Source organism: Tachyglossus aculeatus, chromosome X1 (assembly GCF_015852505.1).
Source record: "Tachyglossus aculeatus isolate mTacAcu1 chromosome X1, mTacAcu1.pri, whole genome shotgun sequence".
Taxonomy (NCBI): domain Eukaryota; kingdom Metazoa; phylum Chordata; class Mammalia; order Monotremata; family Tachyglossidae; genus Tachyglossus; species Tachyglossus aculeatus.
This window is the reverse complement of record NC_052101.1, coordinates 84,174,114-84,190,705: the sequence shown is the minus strand read 5'-3', so window position 1 is coordinate 84,190,705 and position 16,592 is coordinate 84,174,114. Positions and strand designations below refer to the sequence as shown.

General features: G+C 48.4%; 1 pseudogene; it reads right to left on the bottom strand.

The window, feature by feature from the left end:
- Positions 1 to 1,120: 1,120 nt before the first annotated feature.
- Positions 1,121 to 16,592, bottom strand: part of LOC119949875 — a 32,735-nt pseudogene continuing 17,263 nt past the window's right edge.

Genomic DNA, 16,592 nt, shown 5'->3' with positions numbered 1-16,592 from the left:
ATCAACAGGAAATTAATGAAGACTCAAATGGCTGGGCTTCCAATTTGTGTCTAATAAGCTCTCTTTGGAAGAAAAAATAAAGCAATTGGAAGTTGGGGAAGAGCTTGGAAACAGCTCTTTTTTAAAAGGCAGGTGACAAATGTGTTTGTGATGCCAGCATTTGAGGATCTAACATCCTCATTGAATACTCCATCACCTTTACTTCCCACTAAGAGGCTGTTAGATACAGAAGGATGAATTGGTCTGATGGACTGTTTTCATTTCAGGTAAGCATATTCCCCGAAGCCAGCTCAGTTTCAGGAAAAACAAACACAAGAACCCATTAAGATCATGACGTCAAAGCCTCTTCTCTCAAAGGGCTGAGTTGGGTAGGTTTTTTTTTTCTTTTCAACAAAAAGAGCCTGCGTGTGAGAATCCCACATAGTAAGTCAATCACGACAACAATAGGTTTTGAAACATAACTCAGAGAAATGGGTAGAGAGAGAGAGAGAGAGAGAGAGAGAGAGAGAGAGAGAGAGAGAGAGAGAGAGAGAGAGACAACACTAAGGAAATGAGTTGTTGCTTGAGAACAAGAATGGGAGAGAACCTGGTCAGTTTGGGTTTATAATGCAACATAGTTTCCCTCTTGGTACTGGTACAAGTCCTAGGGTCCTAATGTCCAGAGTTGGCGGGGGGGGGGGGGGGGGTGTTGGAGGATCTGTGTCTCCCAAGGCTGCATCTTCTTTAGCCCAACACTCTGCTCTGTTCTCCTTGGCTGGCTATAGCACTCAGGAAGAAGGCCACTTCAGTTACCAGCCATGTTCAATAGCAGGCAAAGAAAGAGGAAGTATGGGGCTGGTGGAGGGGAAGGGGAGAGGGAGTTCCTCCTATGAACTAAGGGGTTCCATTACCTAGAGAAAGAGACCCAGATTCAGATCCTGATGGAAGAGTTTAGAGTTTAGACTTCATTAGGGCCATTAATGCTAATTCAATAGTAGGTGATTATGCCTTTCCATGTACAAAGAGCCTAGACATGACAGCACCAATTGTTGCCCAAATCTGCCACCTTGTTATCACAACTAGGAAGTCCTCTTGAAGGATGCAGTCTCACTTAGAGGTATCTACTGATTCCACACCTTACCTAATCTCCTTCCCTTTGCCTTTCACCCTGGCAGAAACCAGTTCCCAGATGTCCAATCATGAACCAGTTCTCCTCTCTACATTCATTCAGCCCCTCTGTCATGTGGCCCTCTAACTCCGTGAACGCCTTTGGCTTTGTGGGGGTCTTTGCGGATTCTGAATCTTGATCCAAAATTCCACCTGCTTAGCTCTCAGTTTTGCTGCCACCTTCTGGTTGAGATCAATCGCCAAATATTTCTCCTCTTGGTCATAGGGTGGCCAGCTTGTGAGATTGCCACCATTGGGATTTCTGAAAATAGAGAAAACTGCCACTGGACTGGGAGGCAGGAATAATTTGCTTTCATCCCTTCCTGCAACGCCCCCCACCCTGCCCCCACCAACAAACATTTTCCTCTAGGGGACTTACCCTGTCCGAGCAAAGTTGACCCAATATTTCATCATGGTCAGGCTGAGGCTCTTTTCTGCTTTTGAACAGAAACCTGATGGGAAGAGATGAGGAAAAAGGTGTGTCAGGGGCAGAGTAAAGGGCCCCCTACACTGGCCATGTCCTGGAGAGGAGGGCCAGGAGTGATGTGAGTTAGTTAAGATTGACCTTTATAATAATAATTATGGTATTTGTTAAGCACTTACTATGTGCCAAGTACTATACTAAGCGCTGGGGTGGATACAAGCAAATAGGGTTGGACACAGTCTCTGTCCCATATGGGGCTCACAATCTCAATACCCATTTTACAGATGAGGTAACTGGGGCCCAGAGAAGTGACTTGTCCAAGGACACACAGCAGACAAGTGGCAAAACCGGGATTAAAACCCATGACATTCTGATTCTCAGGCCCATGCTCTATCCACTAGGCCATGCTGCTTCTCATAATGGTGGTTTAACCTCTCACTGGGGTTTGTAATCCGACAGAGTTCATCATAATTATGCTACAGACTTTTTTCTCAATGTCAGAAAATAATCAGAGGATGTTACTTAAATATTAGCTGAAATAGGAATTCAGTAAATAAATTACAGTGATATCAAATCAACCAGAGACTCTACATTCATTGAAACAGTTTACTCAATCAATGATATTTATTGAGCATTCACTGAGTTCAGAGCACTGTATTAAGCACTTGTCTATACCTTATCCCCAATCTCACTTATGAGTTTGCCCTCACCTTGCAATAGTAGACCTGCCCACACAAATGGCCTGTTATTATGTGACTTATGCTACTTCTGCTCCCCCAATCAATCAATCAATGGTATTTATTGAGCACTTATTGTGTACAGAGAACTGTATTAAGCACTTGGTAGAGTACAATACAACAGAGTTGATAGACACATTCCCTGCCCACAGCAAGCTAAATTACGGAAGGCAGAGGTGAGGGTCAGACCTGTGTGGGACATTTCCCTGTCAATCCTGTGTCTCAAATTCTTCCCTGTACAATCCTTGTCCCCTGGGTAGTAGAAACTGGAGCAGGCACAGCCAAGTGAATGGAGCATAAATGGGTGCCTGCCACAACCCCAAGAGGTCACTTCAGTTCAGATGCAATCCTGAGGGTGTCAATCCATACTGAAGTGGGCCCAGGGTTTCCAACTAGTCTAGAGAGGCCTGGGAGGTTTGGCCCAACCCTAAATCATGAACAGGCCAGGATCCTTTGGGAGATTGGGCCAATTTAAGACTCACCTTGGGAAGGGTTCAGAATGAACTGTATCCCTAAGAAACCCCAGAACTAATCCCTTCTCCAGGGAATTCCAGGGCAAAGCTCACTTGGGTTGGGCTGAATCTCACCTGGGCCACTCCCATTTGGAGAACCCCTCATGCTCCCAAGGATCACCTTCATCTGAACCCCTGCACTTGGGATCAGAGCAAAGTGGAACTGGCCCCTCGGGGTAGGAAGGAGGGGCACTGCTGATTCTGTTATTAGTTCGCCTGGGTTTGACTTGTCTCTGCAGGCCCTGGACAATGGATCTGTCCAATGCCAGACCCTTCCAATGCCACCTATTTGACTAAACAAGGTAGAAAGGAAAGATGAATCCCATTAGGTCTAAGTATCTAGGTATCTAGGGAGGCTGAGGAGTGAGAGGAGGCACTTGAAAAACAGAGATTGGAGCTTAAGACTGAAAATCCTCCTTGCTTGGTTGGCTGGGTTGGGGTTATTCCTTGCTGACCTTTTGGCAAAGCTATGGGCAAAGGTCCTGGTAACCTAGGAGATAGCAGTTCCTTCACCCACATCAGTCACTAAAAGAGCACCTAGCGTGCTTGTCCAGTGGCCCTCCTCTAAGTGGTGATTGTTTAAAGAGTCATCAGATTTTCCTGAGGAAATCAGGGAACTAGTCATTTTGGGAAAAAATGAGTCATTTATAGTCAACCTGTCAATGGTATTTATTGAGCACTTACTGTGTTAAGAGCACTGTACTAAGCCCCTTGGAGAAATAAAATAGAGGGAGTAGAAACAAACCCTTCCCTTGAGGAGCTTACAGTCTAGAAGGGGAGACAGTCACATGACCTACTGAATACAACACCGGCCTGGGAGTCAGAAGGACCTGGGTTCTAATCCTAGTTCCACCACTTGTCTGCTGTTTGACCTGAGCAAGTCCCCTTAACTTCTCTAGACCTCAGTTACACTCATCTGTAAAATGAGGATTAAGACTGTGAACCCCATGTGGGGCACTTCTGATTACCTTGTATCTACCACCAGGGCTTAGAACAGTGCTTGGCACATAGCACTTAACAAGTACCCAAATACCATCATCATCATCATGATGTGGGACAGGGACTGTGTCCATCCTGATTAGCTTGTATCTACCCCAGCACTTAGAACAGTGTTTGAACACATAGCAAGTGCTTAACGAATACTATTATTATTATTGTTATTATTATTACAGGTAGGGGGAAGCAGCAGACTATAAGGATACATTCTTAAGGGCTGTGAGGCTGGGATGGGGTATCTAAATGCTTAGCAAGGATTGGCCTAAGTGCATAGGGAACACAGAAGAGAGGGACGATAAGGTGGGGAGATGAGAAGTGAGTCAGGGAAGGCTTCCTGGAGGAAATACGATTTTAGTAGAGCTTTGAAGTTGGGGAGTGTGGTGGTCTGTCGGATATGAAGTGGGAGCAAGTTTCCAGGCCGGAGGGATAGGATGTGAGTCTATGGTTGATGGCAAAAAAAGATGAGAGTGAAGCACAGTGAGTAGGTTGATGTTAGAGGAATGGACTGTAGTGGAAGAGTGAGGTTAGTCAGGATGGAGAGAGCTGAGAGAATGCTTTAAAAGCTGCAGGCGAGGAGTTGCTTTGATAAGTGGTATGAATGAAAAAGATCTTAGCTCACCTGAAAACAGTTTCAGCCTCCTCTTTTCCCTCCAGTGCTTCTCCAGCTCCACCATGGAAAGGCTAGCCCAATATTTTTGAGGTTATGTTGACTAGCTGGAGAGCTGCAGGACAATGTCCTCTCCCCTGGACTCTTGAACTTTCTCCACTGCTCTTTGTCTCTCTGAAAAGAAAAGCCATTTCCCAGTCTGTCACATTGCTCCTGGGACTCCTCGTCGAGCAGTGTGAATCAGTAATTTTTTTTTTTTAACGGGGCAGCGGAGCAGGCCAGAATTCATCACCTTGTGAGAATGGATGTCCAAAGATAAAGCCAATTTTCATCGCCATGATCTGCTTTTACATAATGGGGCTTCACGAGGATCCCTGAACTTGTGTGATGTTGAAATTGGTAAAAGTAGATGGGCAAGCCAGCATCTAACAAGAGACAAGGAGATCAGGTTGGTGCCATTTCCTGGGAATAAAGGATGTGAAGCAGCAGGTTATGCAGGTTGGGGACTGATGAGCTGGGCGCGCTTGGCCGACCGTCCAGCGGAAGCGTTGCCAACTGCTGAGAATGATTTTTATGAACAGTATGAATAAAAATGATGACTTTCAACTTTTTGAGTGGCAGATCAAAAGCGGTGGAAAACAGGCACGCGGAGGCATCCATTCACATGGGGGCAGCAGCCGGACCCACTCACGACAAACTCGGTAAAAATCATTTTCAGTAATAGGCAACCCCTGACAACCAGTGAGGAGGTCGGTGGCAGTGCTGACAACGAGGCCCCTGGGACTCCTCCTGCTGCTACCTGGGGTGGGACGGGCTGCCTATATTTACAGACATTGCAATGTTTTATAGGCTTTACAGACACAACCGATTTACACTTTTTTATGGACTGTCCATGGAATAATACGGGTGGCTTGCAAACTCTGTTCAGTGGTCAGGGAGAAGCTGAAAGTCTAGGGGAAGCTGTAGAACTGGAAGGAGAGTGTGGTTTGGCCTGGTTGATCCTCCAGGGAGGAGGAACTCATCCTGGAGCTTAATTTGTGCCAAAGTGGGCACTGTCCCTTTGGGGAGAAGGTCCTGGCCTCTTATAGAGCCAGGAGGGGGTGCTGATTGGGTCTACGGCCTGCCGGGAACCTTGGAACAAGTCAGGAGAGATGCAAGTGGCTGGAAATCCCCCTTCTACCCCTAGGTCTACAGCCTCAGGGGAAATTGATCTGGGCACAGAGACAGGTGGCAATTTGCTAGTCTTCAGCATCTCTCAGTACAGTTTGAACACTGAGCTTACCCTCGGTGGTACCAAGCTGTTTCAATACTTGTTACCACAAAACTTCCACCAGTGGCCTGGTCCAGAATGAGATTTCGCAGCACAATCTTGTATTTGGATATTTCCTAGGTACTCCTTCATGATCACAGGAACCTGTCTCTTTAGTAATATTCTGTAACAGTCAAAAGATATGCTTGATTTTTACCAAGGAAAAGCTCCTAGGAGGGCAATGAAAAAAAGATGGTCATATAGCCAGCTCTTAAAATGTGGCCACGAGAGACTCTATGTGGGGAAATTTCTCAGGGAGAATTTGGGAATAACTCCCTGTATTTACAGTGTTTCCCCAACCTGAGTCTACCAGAGAATCATTCAGCTGGCAGATCAGCTGAGGAAGTAGTCTATATTGGCTCTTCCAAACTGGCAGGAGGCAGGAATCAGGCTCAGAGTCCGAGGAGGGAGCTAAGCTGCTTCAGCCTTTTCCAAAGTTCTAGGGCCCCAAGTATGTAGTGGCTAATTGCTGCTACTTCTACCTACCACATTTTTCCCTTCAGCTTCCACTGTGGTGGCTGCCTCGGCTCATTGTTTCTACCCCTTCCCATTTCTCTGCTGCTCTTCCTTCTTTCTCTTCTGCCTTATCACTTCAGTTTGGTCTCAAATGATAATCTTAGCCTGAAATACTCTCTGTCAGCTCCCACAAACCATGGGCCTGGGTGTTTAGGGTTAAAGTTATCACCTGCATGTCTTTGGCGAAGAAACAGACCCCCCCACTCCCCGTTTCCCTCCCCCCACGAGGTAAGTCTTGCCTTATGCTGCTCCAGTCACTGATTAATGCTAAAAAAGGCAATTTTCTCAAGAAATTACAAATAATTTAACCTACATAATGTCACCTAGTAGAGAATGGTTCAAAGGGACTATGGGTTTCACAACATTTCTTAACTGGGGAAAACAGCATGGCCTAGTGGAAAGAGCACAGGCCTGGGAGTCAGAGGACCTGTGTTCTAATCCCAGCTCTGCCAATTACCTGTTGTGTGACCTTGGGCAAATCAATTCACTTCTCTGTGCCTCAGTCCCCTCATCTGCAAAAATGGGGATTCAATACCTGTTCCTCACTCACTACTTAGACTGTGAGCCCCATTTGGGACCAGTTTATCTTGTATCCACCCCAGTGCTTAGTACAGTGCCTGGTAACAAAGTACTTAACGAATGCCACAATTATTATTATGAGATTAGGGTTTCTTATCCGCAGTTGGCTGGATTACCAGATGAAATAATCATTTTTGTCTCTTTTCAGTCCTAGAAGAGGGATGTAGTATTTCATGACCTGTGAAAGCACATACAATCAGTAATGATCCCAATGAAACATAGAAGGAAAGGGAAAAAAGAATGGGCAGAAATTACAGTTGATAGGCAAAACTTTCTGGCCATGAAGGTTGAGGAACACTGGAAACACATATTTTGGAAACTCCACTTTGGTCAATTTGAAAGGAAAGAGTAGACAACTGTCTGTTTGGGATGGTTTAGGGTTAGTCCCTACCCAGGGGAGGAGGACAAATAGGATGCCCACTGGCAAATATATTTTCAAATAGTGAAATTCACTCACTGGGTTGTATATACTTGCTGCCTCCACTTCCTCTCCTCCAACTCTTTTCTTCACCCTCTACAATCAGGTTCCGCCTCCTTCATGCCATGGAGACTGCGCTCTTGCAAGTGACTCACACCGTGTGGACCCCCCGCTGCTCCCGGAAGGATCCTCTCCTCAGAGCGCCGCCATAGACGCCCGGGACCCCCCGTTCACGAGAGGTCCGCCCGCCATCATACCCGCGCGGCCTTGCTGCTCCCGGAAGGATCCTCTCCTCAGAGCGCCGCCATAGATGCCCCCTGCTTCCAACCCCCCCCCCCCCATAAACGTAAGCGACCTTCCTTAAAGTGCCCCCCAATAGCCCCCTTCCCGGTCCGGACCTGACTGACTCCCCCCCCACCCCCCGGTTAAAAAGGCCCTTGTTATAACCAAGTTACATGAATGAACACCCTCATTTGCACCTACTCAGCCCTCTCATGCTAGTTGGCTGTTCACTCCTCTCCCCAGGTATCTCTGCTCCCTGACTCCCCCTTAACAGGTCCACCCTACTCCAGCACATAATAGTTTGTATCTGCTCTCTGTGACATCATTATCTGCCAATTTTATTATTACCATAGCATGTTAATTGTTAACTACCCCCATGATGCCATCGCCTATTTATATCATGGCTACTGTTTTATCGCTTCTGCATCTCAATTGTTAACCTCCGCTGTACTGTCACTCACCCTGCTGACCTCACCATGAACTTTTCAATTCCCTTGCTCCCAAACTGCCACATTCCCATTCCTCACCTTCCCCCTTCCCCCTCTCCCCACCCAGCTTTTTCCCTCCTTCTCCCCCACCAAAGACCCACTCCCCCTCACCCCCCTACCAAGGATCCCTCTGTACCAGCGCCAATCCTCCACTCCTCCCTCCCAGCCCCCTCCCTCCCCTCCTCCCCGCCCCCCCATCCCAGTTCTCCTTTCCCATCGCCACCCCCTCTTCCCACTCTCCCTGCCTAGGCCCCCGCCAACTCATCCCAATCCAAACCCTCCCCACCCCTCGCACCCTTCCCCCTCCCTCCCCTCCCTCGACAGCTACTGCCAAGTGTGGTCTCTGAACCCCCGCTCCGTTATAAGTAAGCTCCCTTTCATCCTGGACCTATTACTTTCCAGCTCTCTACTCCTCCTCGCCCTAACTGAAACATGGCTGTCTCCGCAAGACGCGGTCTCTTCTGCTGCTCTCTCCAGTGGAGGCCTCTTCTTCTCCCACTCCCCCAGACTCACCGGAAAAGGAGGAGGTGTCGGTTTCCTTCCTCGCCCCCCAATGTCGCTTTCGCACCTATCCCTCATCCCCCTTCCCTTTCCTTCCCTTCCTCTTGAAGCCCACATTATTCGCCTCTACCCCCCCCTTCCAGATTCTTGTAGCCGTCATGTACTGCCCCCCCGCCCCGGCCCCCACCTCCAAACTTCTTTAACGATTTTGACCCCCTTTGTCACCTTCCTTCTCTCCTTTTCCATGCCTACTCTGATCCTTGGAGACTTCAACATCCACATGGATATCCCTGGTGACTCCTCTGCCGCCCCGACTTCCTATCTCTCCTTGACGCTGCCAACCACTTGCTCCACACACACCTCGCCCCACTCACCAACTTGGTTATACCGTCGACCTCATCATCTCCTACCGCTGCACTGTGTCCACCCTCACCAACTCTGAAATCCCCTCTCTCTGATCATAATCTTCCCACCTCCCCTCCTCACTCACACTCCTTTCCCCTGTAAATCCATATTGCTCCCTCACAGAGATCTCCGCTCTCTTGACCCCATCCGTCTGAGTGCCTCAGTCAATCAATCAATCATATTCATTGAGTGCTTACTGTGTGCAGAGTACTGTACTAAGCGCTTGGAAGTACAAGTTGGCAACATATAGAGTACGGTCCCTACCCAACAGTGGGCTCACAGTCTAAGAAAGGGAGACAGAGAACAAAACCAAACATATTAACAAAATAAAATAAATAGAATAGATATGTACAAGCAAAATAAATAGAGTAATAACTATGTACAAATATATACATATATACAGGTGCTGTGGGGGGAAGGGAAGAAGGTAAGGGCGGCGGGAGATGGAGAGGGCCTCGCCTCCCTCTCCTCTCTACCCAATCTTGATGATCAGATTACTGCTCTCATCTACTACCCTTTCATACTCAGCTAGACTCACATCGCTCCCCTTTCCCCTTCGCCGCTCTCGTACCACTAACCACAGCCCTGGAATCACTGCCACTGTCCGCCTCCCTTCGTTCTTATGCTCGAGCTGCCGTACGCTGCTGGCGAAAGTCTAAACACCATGCCAACCTCGTTCACTTCAAGTTAATCCTTTCCTGCTTAACTTCAGCCCTCTCTTACTGCCAGACAAAAACTATTTCTCCTCCCTTATTGACACCCAATGCCCATCATCCCCGTCAGCTCTTCTGTACATTCATCTCCCTTCTCAGGCCCCCAGTTCCTCCCCCTCCTCCTACCCTCACCCCCCAACTGATCTGGCCTCCTACTTCATTAATAAAATTAAATCCTTCAGGTCTGACCTCCCCAAAGTCACTCCCCCACCTTTCTCCAACCCCCAGGCTCTCAACACTCTCTGTTACTCTCCCATCCTTCCCAGCAGTATCCTCAGAGGAGCTCTCCTCCCCTCCCTCTCAAGTGCTACTTCCGGCCACCTGTGCTTCTGACCCCATTCCCCTCTCATCTCATGAAATCTCTCGCTCTGTCCCTTCCCCCTCCTTAACTTCCATCTTCAACCGCTCACCTCTCCACTGGTTCCTTCCCCTCTGCCTTCAAACATGCCCATGTCTCTCCCATCCTAAAAAAACCCTCTCTTGACCCCAACCTCACCTTCTAGTATTGCCCCATATCCCCTCCTACCATTCCTTTCCAAACTCCTTGAACGAGTTGTCTACACACGCTGCCTCGAATTCCCTCAACACCAACTCTCTCCTCTACCCCCTCCAATCTGGCTTCCGTCCCCTACATTCCACGGAAACGGCTCTCTCAAAGGTCACCAATGACCTCCTGCTTGCCAAATCCATACGGCCTCATACTCTGTCCTAATTACTCCTCGACCTCTCAGCTGCCTTCGACACTGTGACCACCCGCTTCTCCTCATACACTCTATCCAACCTTGGCTTCACAGACTCTGTCCTCTCCTGGTTCTCCTCATATCTCTCCGGTCATTCATTCTCAGTCTTTTTGCAGGCTCACTCCTCCCCCTCCCATCCCCTTACTGTAGGGGTTCCTCAAGGTTCAGCTTCTTGGTCCCCTTCTGTTCTGTTCTGTTCTCGATCTACACTCACTCCTTGGTGACCTCATCCCCTCCCACGGCTTCAACTATCATCTCTACGCTGATGACACCCAAATCTACATCTCTGCCCGGCCTCTCTCCCCCCTCCCTCCAGGCTCGACATCTCCTCCTGCCTTCAGGAACATCTCCATCTGGATGTCTGCCCCCAACTAAAACCTCAACATGTCCAAGACTGAACTCCTTGTCTTCCCTCCCAATCCCTGCCCTCTCCCTGACTTTCCCATCACTGTGGACAGCACTACCATCCTTCCCGTCTCACAAGCCCGCAACCTTGGTGTCCATCCTCGACTCCGCTCTCTCGTTCACCCCTCACATCCAAGCTGTCACCAAAACCTGCCGGTCCTCACCTCCGCAACATTGCCAAGATCCTGCCTTTTCTCTCCATCCAAACCGCTAACTCTGCTCGTTCAAGCTCTCATCCTATCCCGTCTGGACTACTGTATCAGCCTCCTCTCCGATCTCCCTATCCTCTTGTCTCTCCCCACTTCAATCCATACTTCACGCCGCTGCTCAGATTGTCTTTGTCCATAAACGCTCTGGGCATGTTACTCCCCTCCTCAAGAAATCTCCAGTGGCTACCAATCAAACTATGCATCAGGCAGAAACTCCACCCTCGGCTTCAAGGCTCTCCATCACCTCGCCCCCTCCTACCTCACCTCCCTTCTCTCCTTCTACAGCCCAGCCCCGCACCCTCCGCTCCTCTGCTGCTAATCTCCTCACCTGTGCCTCGTTCTCTGCCTGTCCCGCCTGTCGACCCCCAGGCCCACGTCATCCCCTGGCCTGGAATGCCCTCCCTCCGCCACATCCGCCAAGCTAGCTCTCTTCCTCCCTTCAAGGCCCTACTGAGAGCTCACCTCCTCCAGGAGGCCTTCCCAGACTGAGCCCCTCCTTCCTCTCCCCCTCATCCCCCTCCCCCACCCCCCCCTCTTACCTCCTTCCCTCCCCACAGCACCTGTATATATGTATATATGTTTGTAAGTATTTTTACTCTATTTATTTATTTTACTTGTACATATCTATTCTATTTTATTTTGTTAATATGTTTTGTTTTGTTCTCTCTGTCTCTGTCTTTTGCTCTCTTCTAGACTGTGAGCCCACTGTTGGGTAGGGACCATCTCTATATGTTGCCAACTTGTACTTCCCAAGGCCTTAGTACAGTACTCTGCACACAGTAAGCGCTCAATAATACGATTGATTGATTGATTGATTGATTGATATCCTGCTGGCATCTCAAGTCTCAGTATGTCCACAGCTGAATTCCATCATCTTCCCCCTCCCAAATTCTCTCCTCCATCTAAATTTGCCAACACAGTTGACAATCCACCATGCTCCCCATCTTGAAGCCCAAAACCTGGTATTATCCTTGATTTATCTCTTTCTTTTAACCCCTATATTCAGTCTGTTGACAAATTCTGTCAGTTTTCCTTCCAGAACATTTTCAGAGTCTGTTCTGTTCTCTTCATCCAAATGGTCCCAGGCCTTATAGTGTTTCTGGCTTGATTTCTCGCATCAGCCTCTTCATGGTCTTTCTGCTTCTAGTCTCTCTCTTCTCCAGTCTTCTTCACTCTGCTGCTGGGAAATATTTTAAAACACTGTTCTGCACACCTCTCCCTTTCTCCTTTGATTGTTTTCCATTCCTCTCCACATCAAGTGGAAACTCCTGACCATTAAGGTACTCCAACAGCTCTCTCCTCTTACTTATCCACTCTCTTCTCCCGTTTCTACTCCATTCACACTCTTAATTCTCTCAAGCTACACTGTGCCTCATTCATCTCTCCACCTCAGACCTCTTGCCCATGTCCATCCCCCAGCCTGGAATTCTTTCCCCCTTCAAACTTGACAGATCTCTGCTCTCTCTATTTTTTTAAAGCCCTTCTGACTATCACATCACACCCAGGAGGGCTTCCTTGAGCAAATATCTAATCTCCCCAATTTAAATCCCCCCCAACTGCCAATTCAGCACTTTTGTGCCACTCAAGCACTCTCAACCTCCTCTAGCACATATATTCCCTCTGAATGTGAGCTTCTTGTGGGCAAGAGAACATGTCTACCATACTCTGTTAGTATTGTACTCTCCAAAAGCGCTTAGTTCAGTGCTCTGTGCAAAGTGCTGAATAAATACCATTGCTCCCGTATTGACATATTTTAATTACCCTATTCCTAAGCACTAATATATATAATATATATTATATGTTATAATTATATAATGTACTAAAGATGCCCTTTTTCCTTATTCCTATCTGGAACTTATTTTAGTGATTATCTCACCTTGGTAGATTGTAAAATCCTGGAGGGCAGGGATGATGTCTACAAATTCTGCTGTACTCTCCCAATTGCTTAATTCAATGCTCTGTACACAGTAACTTCCTCAATAAAGTTATTGATTGGTTGACTGTTGAGAGGAGGAGAAAGAGGGTAGGAAAAGGGACACGAACAGAGAGAAGTACTGTTACACATTTTTCAAAATGCTCAGACATTTCCTTGAGGGGCACAACATCCTTGCAAAGGAATTCTGGAATTGGCTGCCTCTCAGGGCTGTGAGTGGGTGAGAGAGGCACTTTGAGCTCCATGACTGTCCAGGGGGGCAGGAATCTCTGGACTCTGGGGTTCCAAGTTTCCAGGCCCCAGGCAGAACTCCTCGATCCATCACCCCTGGTCAGCCCCTTGACAAGCCATCCCTAGAAGGCCAGACGTGGCTCCTAGAGGGTTCTCTCACGTGTGGGAGCATCCACCCGAGCAGTCACCTGGTTGTTGACACCCAGCAGGTACGGGATTGCGCAGGAAATCTCCCTGAGCCAGACAGTCTCCCGGGGTTCATGGGGGAAAACCACTCCATCCACCCACAGGAGACACAAACCAGATGATCCAGAGGCAAGACAAGTAGTGGCGCCATGCAGTCACTCAAGAGCCCAAGGGTCTGGGTGGGAAAAAGCCGCAGAGTAAGGTAAGTAGATGGACCACTTTAGGCCAAGGTCATGAATTTGGGGGCTCTGACCCTGCACCTGAAAAGACTAGTGTGGGGCCCTAACAGTGTCTGGCTTTTGGTCAGGTCCTAAGAGCGGTGGTATCAAGAAAATGGTAAAGAGAAGAGGAGGGCAAGATGGCCTTAGGCTGCTCAGCCTCCTCCTCCTCTTTTTCTTTGGTGGCAGCAGCAACAGGTTACTTACTTCTACTACTACTACCACCTGGTACTGCCACTGACCCTGGCCCATCTTAGGCCATTTCTAGCACTGTCAGCAACTCCCATAAATGGGGCCCAGGATGGACTACTTCAGCTGGGGGTGATGGGTGGTGGTGAGGTGGCAGCAGCAGCTGGCGGCCCTGTTTCTGTCATTGCAACAGGGGAATATTGCCAAACTTGTACTTCCCAAGCGCTTAGTATCAGTGCTCTGCACAGAGTAAGCGCTCAATAAATACGATTGATGATGATGATGATCGAATAAGAAGGGCAAGGAACAGCCTCTTCATGTTTTTTCCAGGTCATTCCATCTTGCCAGCTGCTGCTACCAGTGCCACTACTTAAGATTTGCGGTCCCCCCTTCTGCCGTACTGTGGAGGGAGGGATCAGTGACAATGGGCACCAAGTCATCCCCCTCTTCTTTTCCAATTTGTCCCCTTCATCATTTTTCTTTCTTTCCCTCCCAGTCTTTGTTCCCACTCTCTTTTCAGCCCCAGGCGCTGAAAGCCCCTTCCCCCAACCTGCTTAGGGTGTTCAGAAAGAAACCCGGTGCCTTAGCACACAGATCTACATGAGAGACGGACCCTTTGAGTAGGGTTCCTCTGCCCCTCTACTGGACACATACGAATCAGATACATCACATGTGGATGCTGCAGGGAGCAGCATGGCCGCAGTGGATAGAGCACGGGCATTGGGAGTCAGAAGGTTATGGGTTCTAATCCACGGCTCCATCACTTGTCTGTTGTGTGGCCTTGGGCAAGTCACTTCACTTCTCTGTGCCCTCAGTTACCTCATCTATAAAATGGGAATTGAGACTGTGACGCCCCACGTGGGACAGGGACTGCATCCAATCCGATTTTCTTGTAACCACCACCCTAGCACTTAGTACAGTGCTTGACACATAGTAAGCACTTAAAATACCACAATTATAATTATTATCAGGCAGGTGCTGGTCCTGCAGCAGTTGGAACTGGACTCTAGATCCAACTCCATCATTAGTGACTCCAGGAAACCCCGGGGTAAAGTGGAAGCTGAGCAATATTGTAATTTCCAAGTGCTTTGTACAGTGCTCTGCACACAGGTAAGTGCTCAATAAATACGATTGAAGAATGAATGCACTTCTCCATCTTCCCAGGTAGGGAGGCCTCTGATGTCCTTCAAGGACACCAGATACACAAACATATGCGACATCACCTGCAATTATTCCAGGCATGCAGTTGTGATGTAATTATGTCCTACGGTCATTTGGTGGAAGTCTGTCCAAGTCCACCCGAAGCCTAGAGGGTTTCTCTGGAGGGACTCTTATACTGCTCCCTCCCTCCTGCCCCATGCTCCAGAATATTCTCTTTTCCAGCTTCCCGGGAACATGAGTGCTGTTTCAAGCCTGCAGAACTTGAAGCAAATATACTGGACATAAACATGTCCAATGGTATATCAGTACCAGAAAGAGGGACAGAGCCAGGTGAAAATACTACTACTACTACTACTACTATTACTAATAGTTATGATATTTGTTAAGCACTGTTATAAGTGCTGGGTGTAGACACAAGTTAATCAGGTTGGACACAGTCCCTGTCCCCACATGGGGCTCACCCTCTTAATCACCCTTTTACAGATGGGGTAACTGAGGCCCCAGAGAAATTAAGTGACTTGCCCAAGGTCACACAGCAGATATGTGGCAGAGGCAGGATTAGAACCCACGTTCTTCTGACTCTCATGCCCTTCTCTGTCCACTAGGACCATGCTGCTTCTTAATTGATGGTATTTGTTAAGCACTTACTATGCGTCAAACACTGTTCTAAGCACCAGGGTAGATACAAGCTAATCAGGTTTGAAAAGCAGGCTGTTCTGTGTAAAAACCAGAGGAATAGCCACTCCACTCCCAATGACAGCCCTGGACCCATTTCCCCCCCAGAACCTGAGCTCAGTGGGGACTGGGGGAGGCCTTGGACCTGCCAGTTTAGAGTTATGTCTTTTCCTGGGGTCAATCTATAGGTCTGAAGAAGAAATGATCCTGCAGGAAAATGACAGTTTAAAACTTCCCAGGAGTAATTAAGGGAGGAATCAAGAAAGACTCACCTTACTGGGATCTGAGTCTGAGTCCATTCTGAAGAGTTTCTGTGAGGGAAGAGATTAGGGGCAAGGGTGGGCCATGAAAAGACTCTTTGGAGGGAAGACAGTGAACACTCCAGTCAGGTCTGGTTTTGATCACACCAGTGAGTAGCAGACAGAGCATGAGTGAGAGCCAGCGAGCCACATTTAGGAATTCAGGGAGATGTTATAATACCTGAAGGATCAAAATAAGAGCAATGGGAGGATTGTGACTGTTACATTGTTGTGTTGTACTCTCCCAAGTGCTTAGTACAGTGAACTGCAACATAGTGAGTGCTCAATAAATATGACTGATTTGGCCTGTCTTCTGCTTGGTGTCCCCAGTGAGTTGTACGCTCCAGGTAGGGCTGGAAGGAAGCTGGAACCAATCCTGAACTCAGCTCCAGATATGAAAAAGTCCCAGAACAAGGTGTTCCAGGTCAGTGGGGGCAGTGGGGTCGGTTGTGGGGGGTGACTTAAAGGACCAGTGGGGGGCTGCAAGTGATGGCGGGCAGTGCTAGACCACAGAAAGGCTGCATTACCTGGCCCTAGGCTCAAGCCTTGCTGCCTGTTGTTTCTTTGACTACCATCTGCTGCAACAACCCCCACTCCAATTTTGCCCTGCCCTGAGGCCCCCGGGGTGTGTCTCTCCTCACTCTTTTTTAGTGGTTGGCTGGCTACCTCCTTCAACATCCCTGCTGAAAGCCTGCCTTGCTTATCACCTTGGC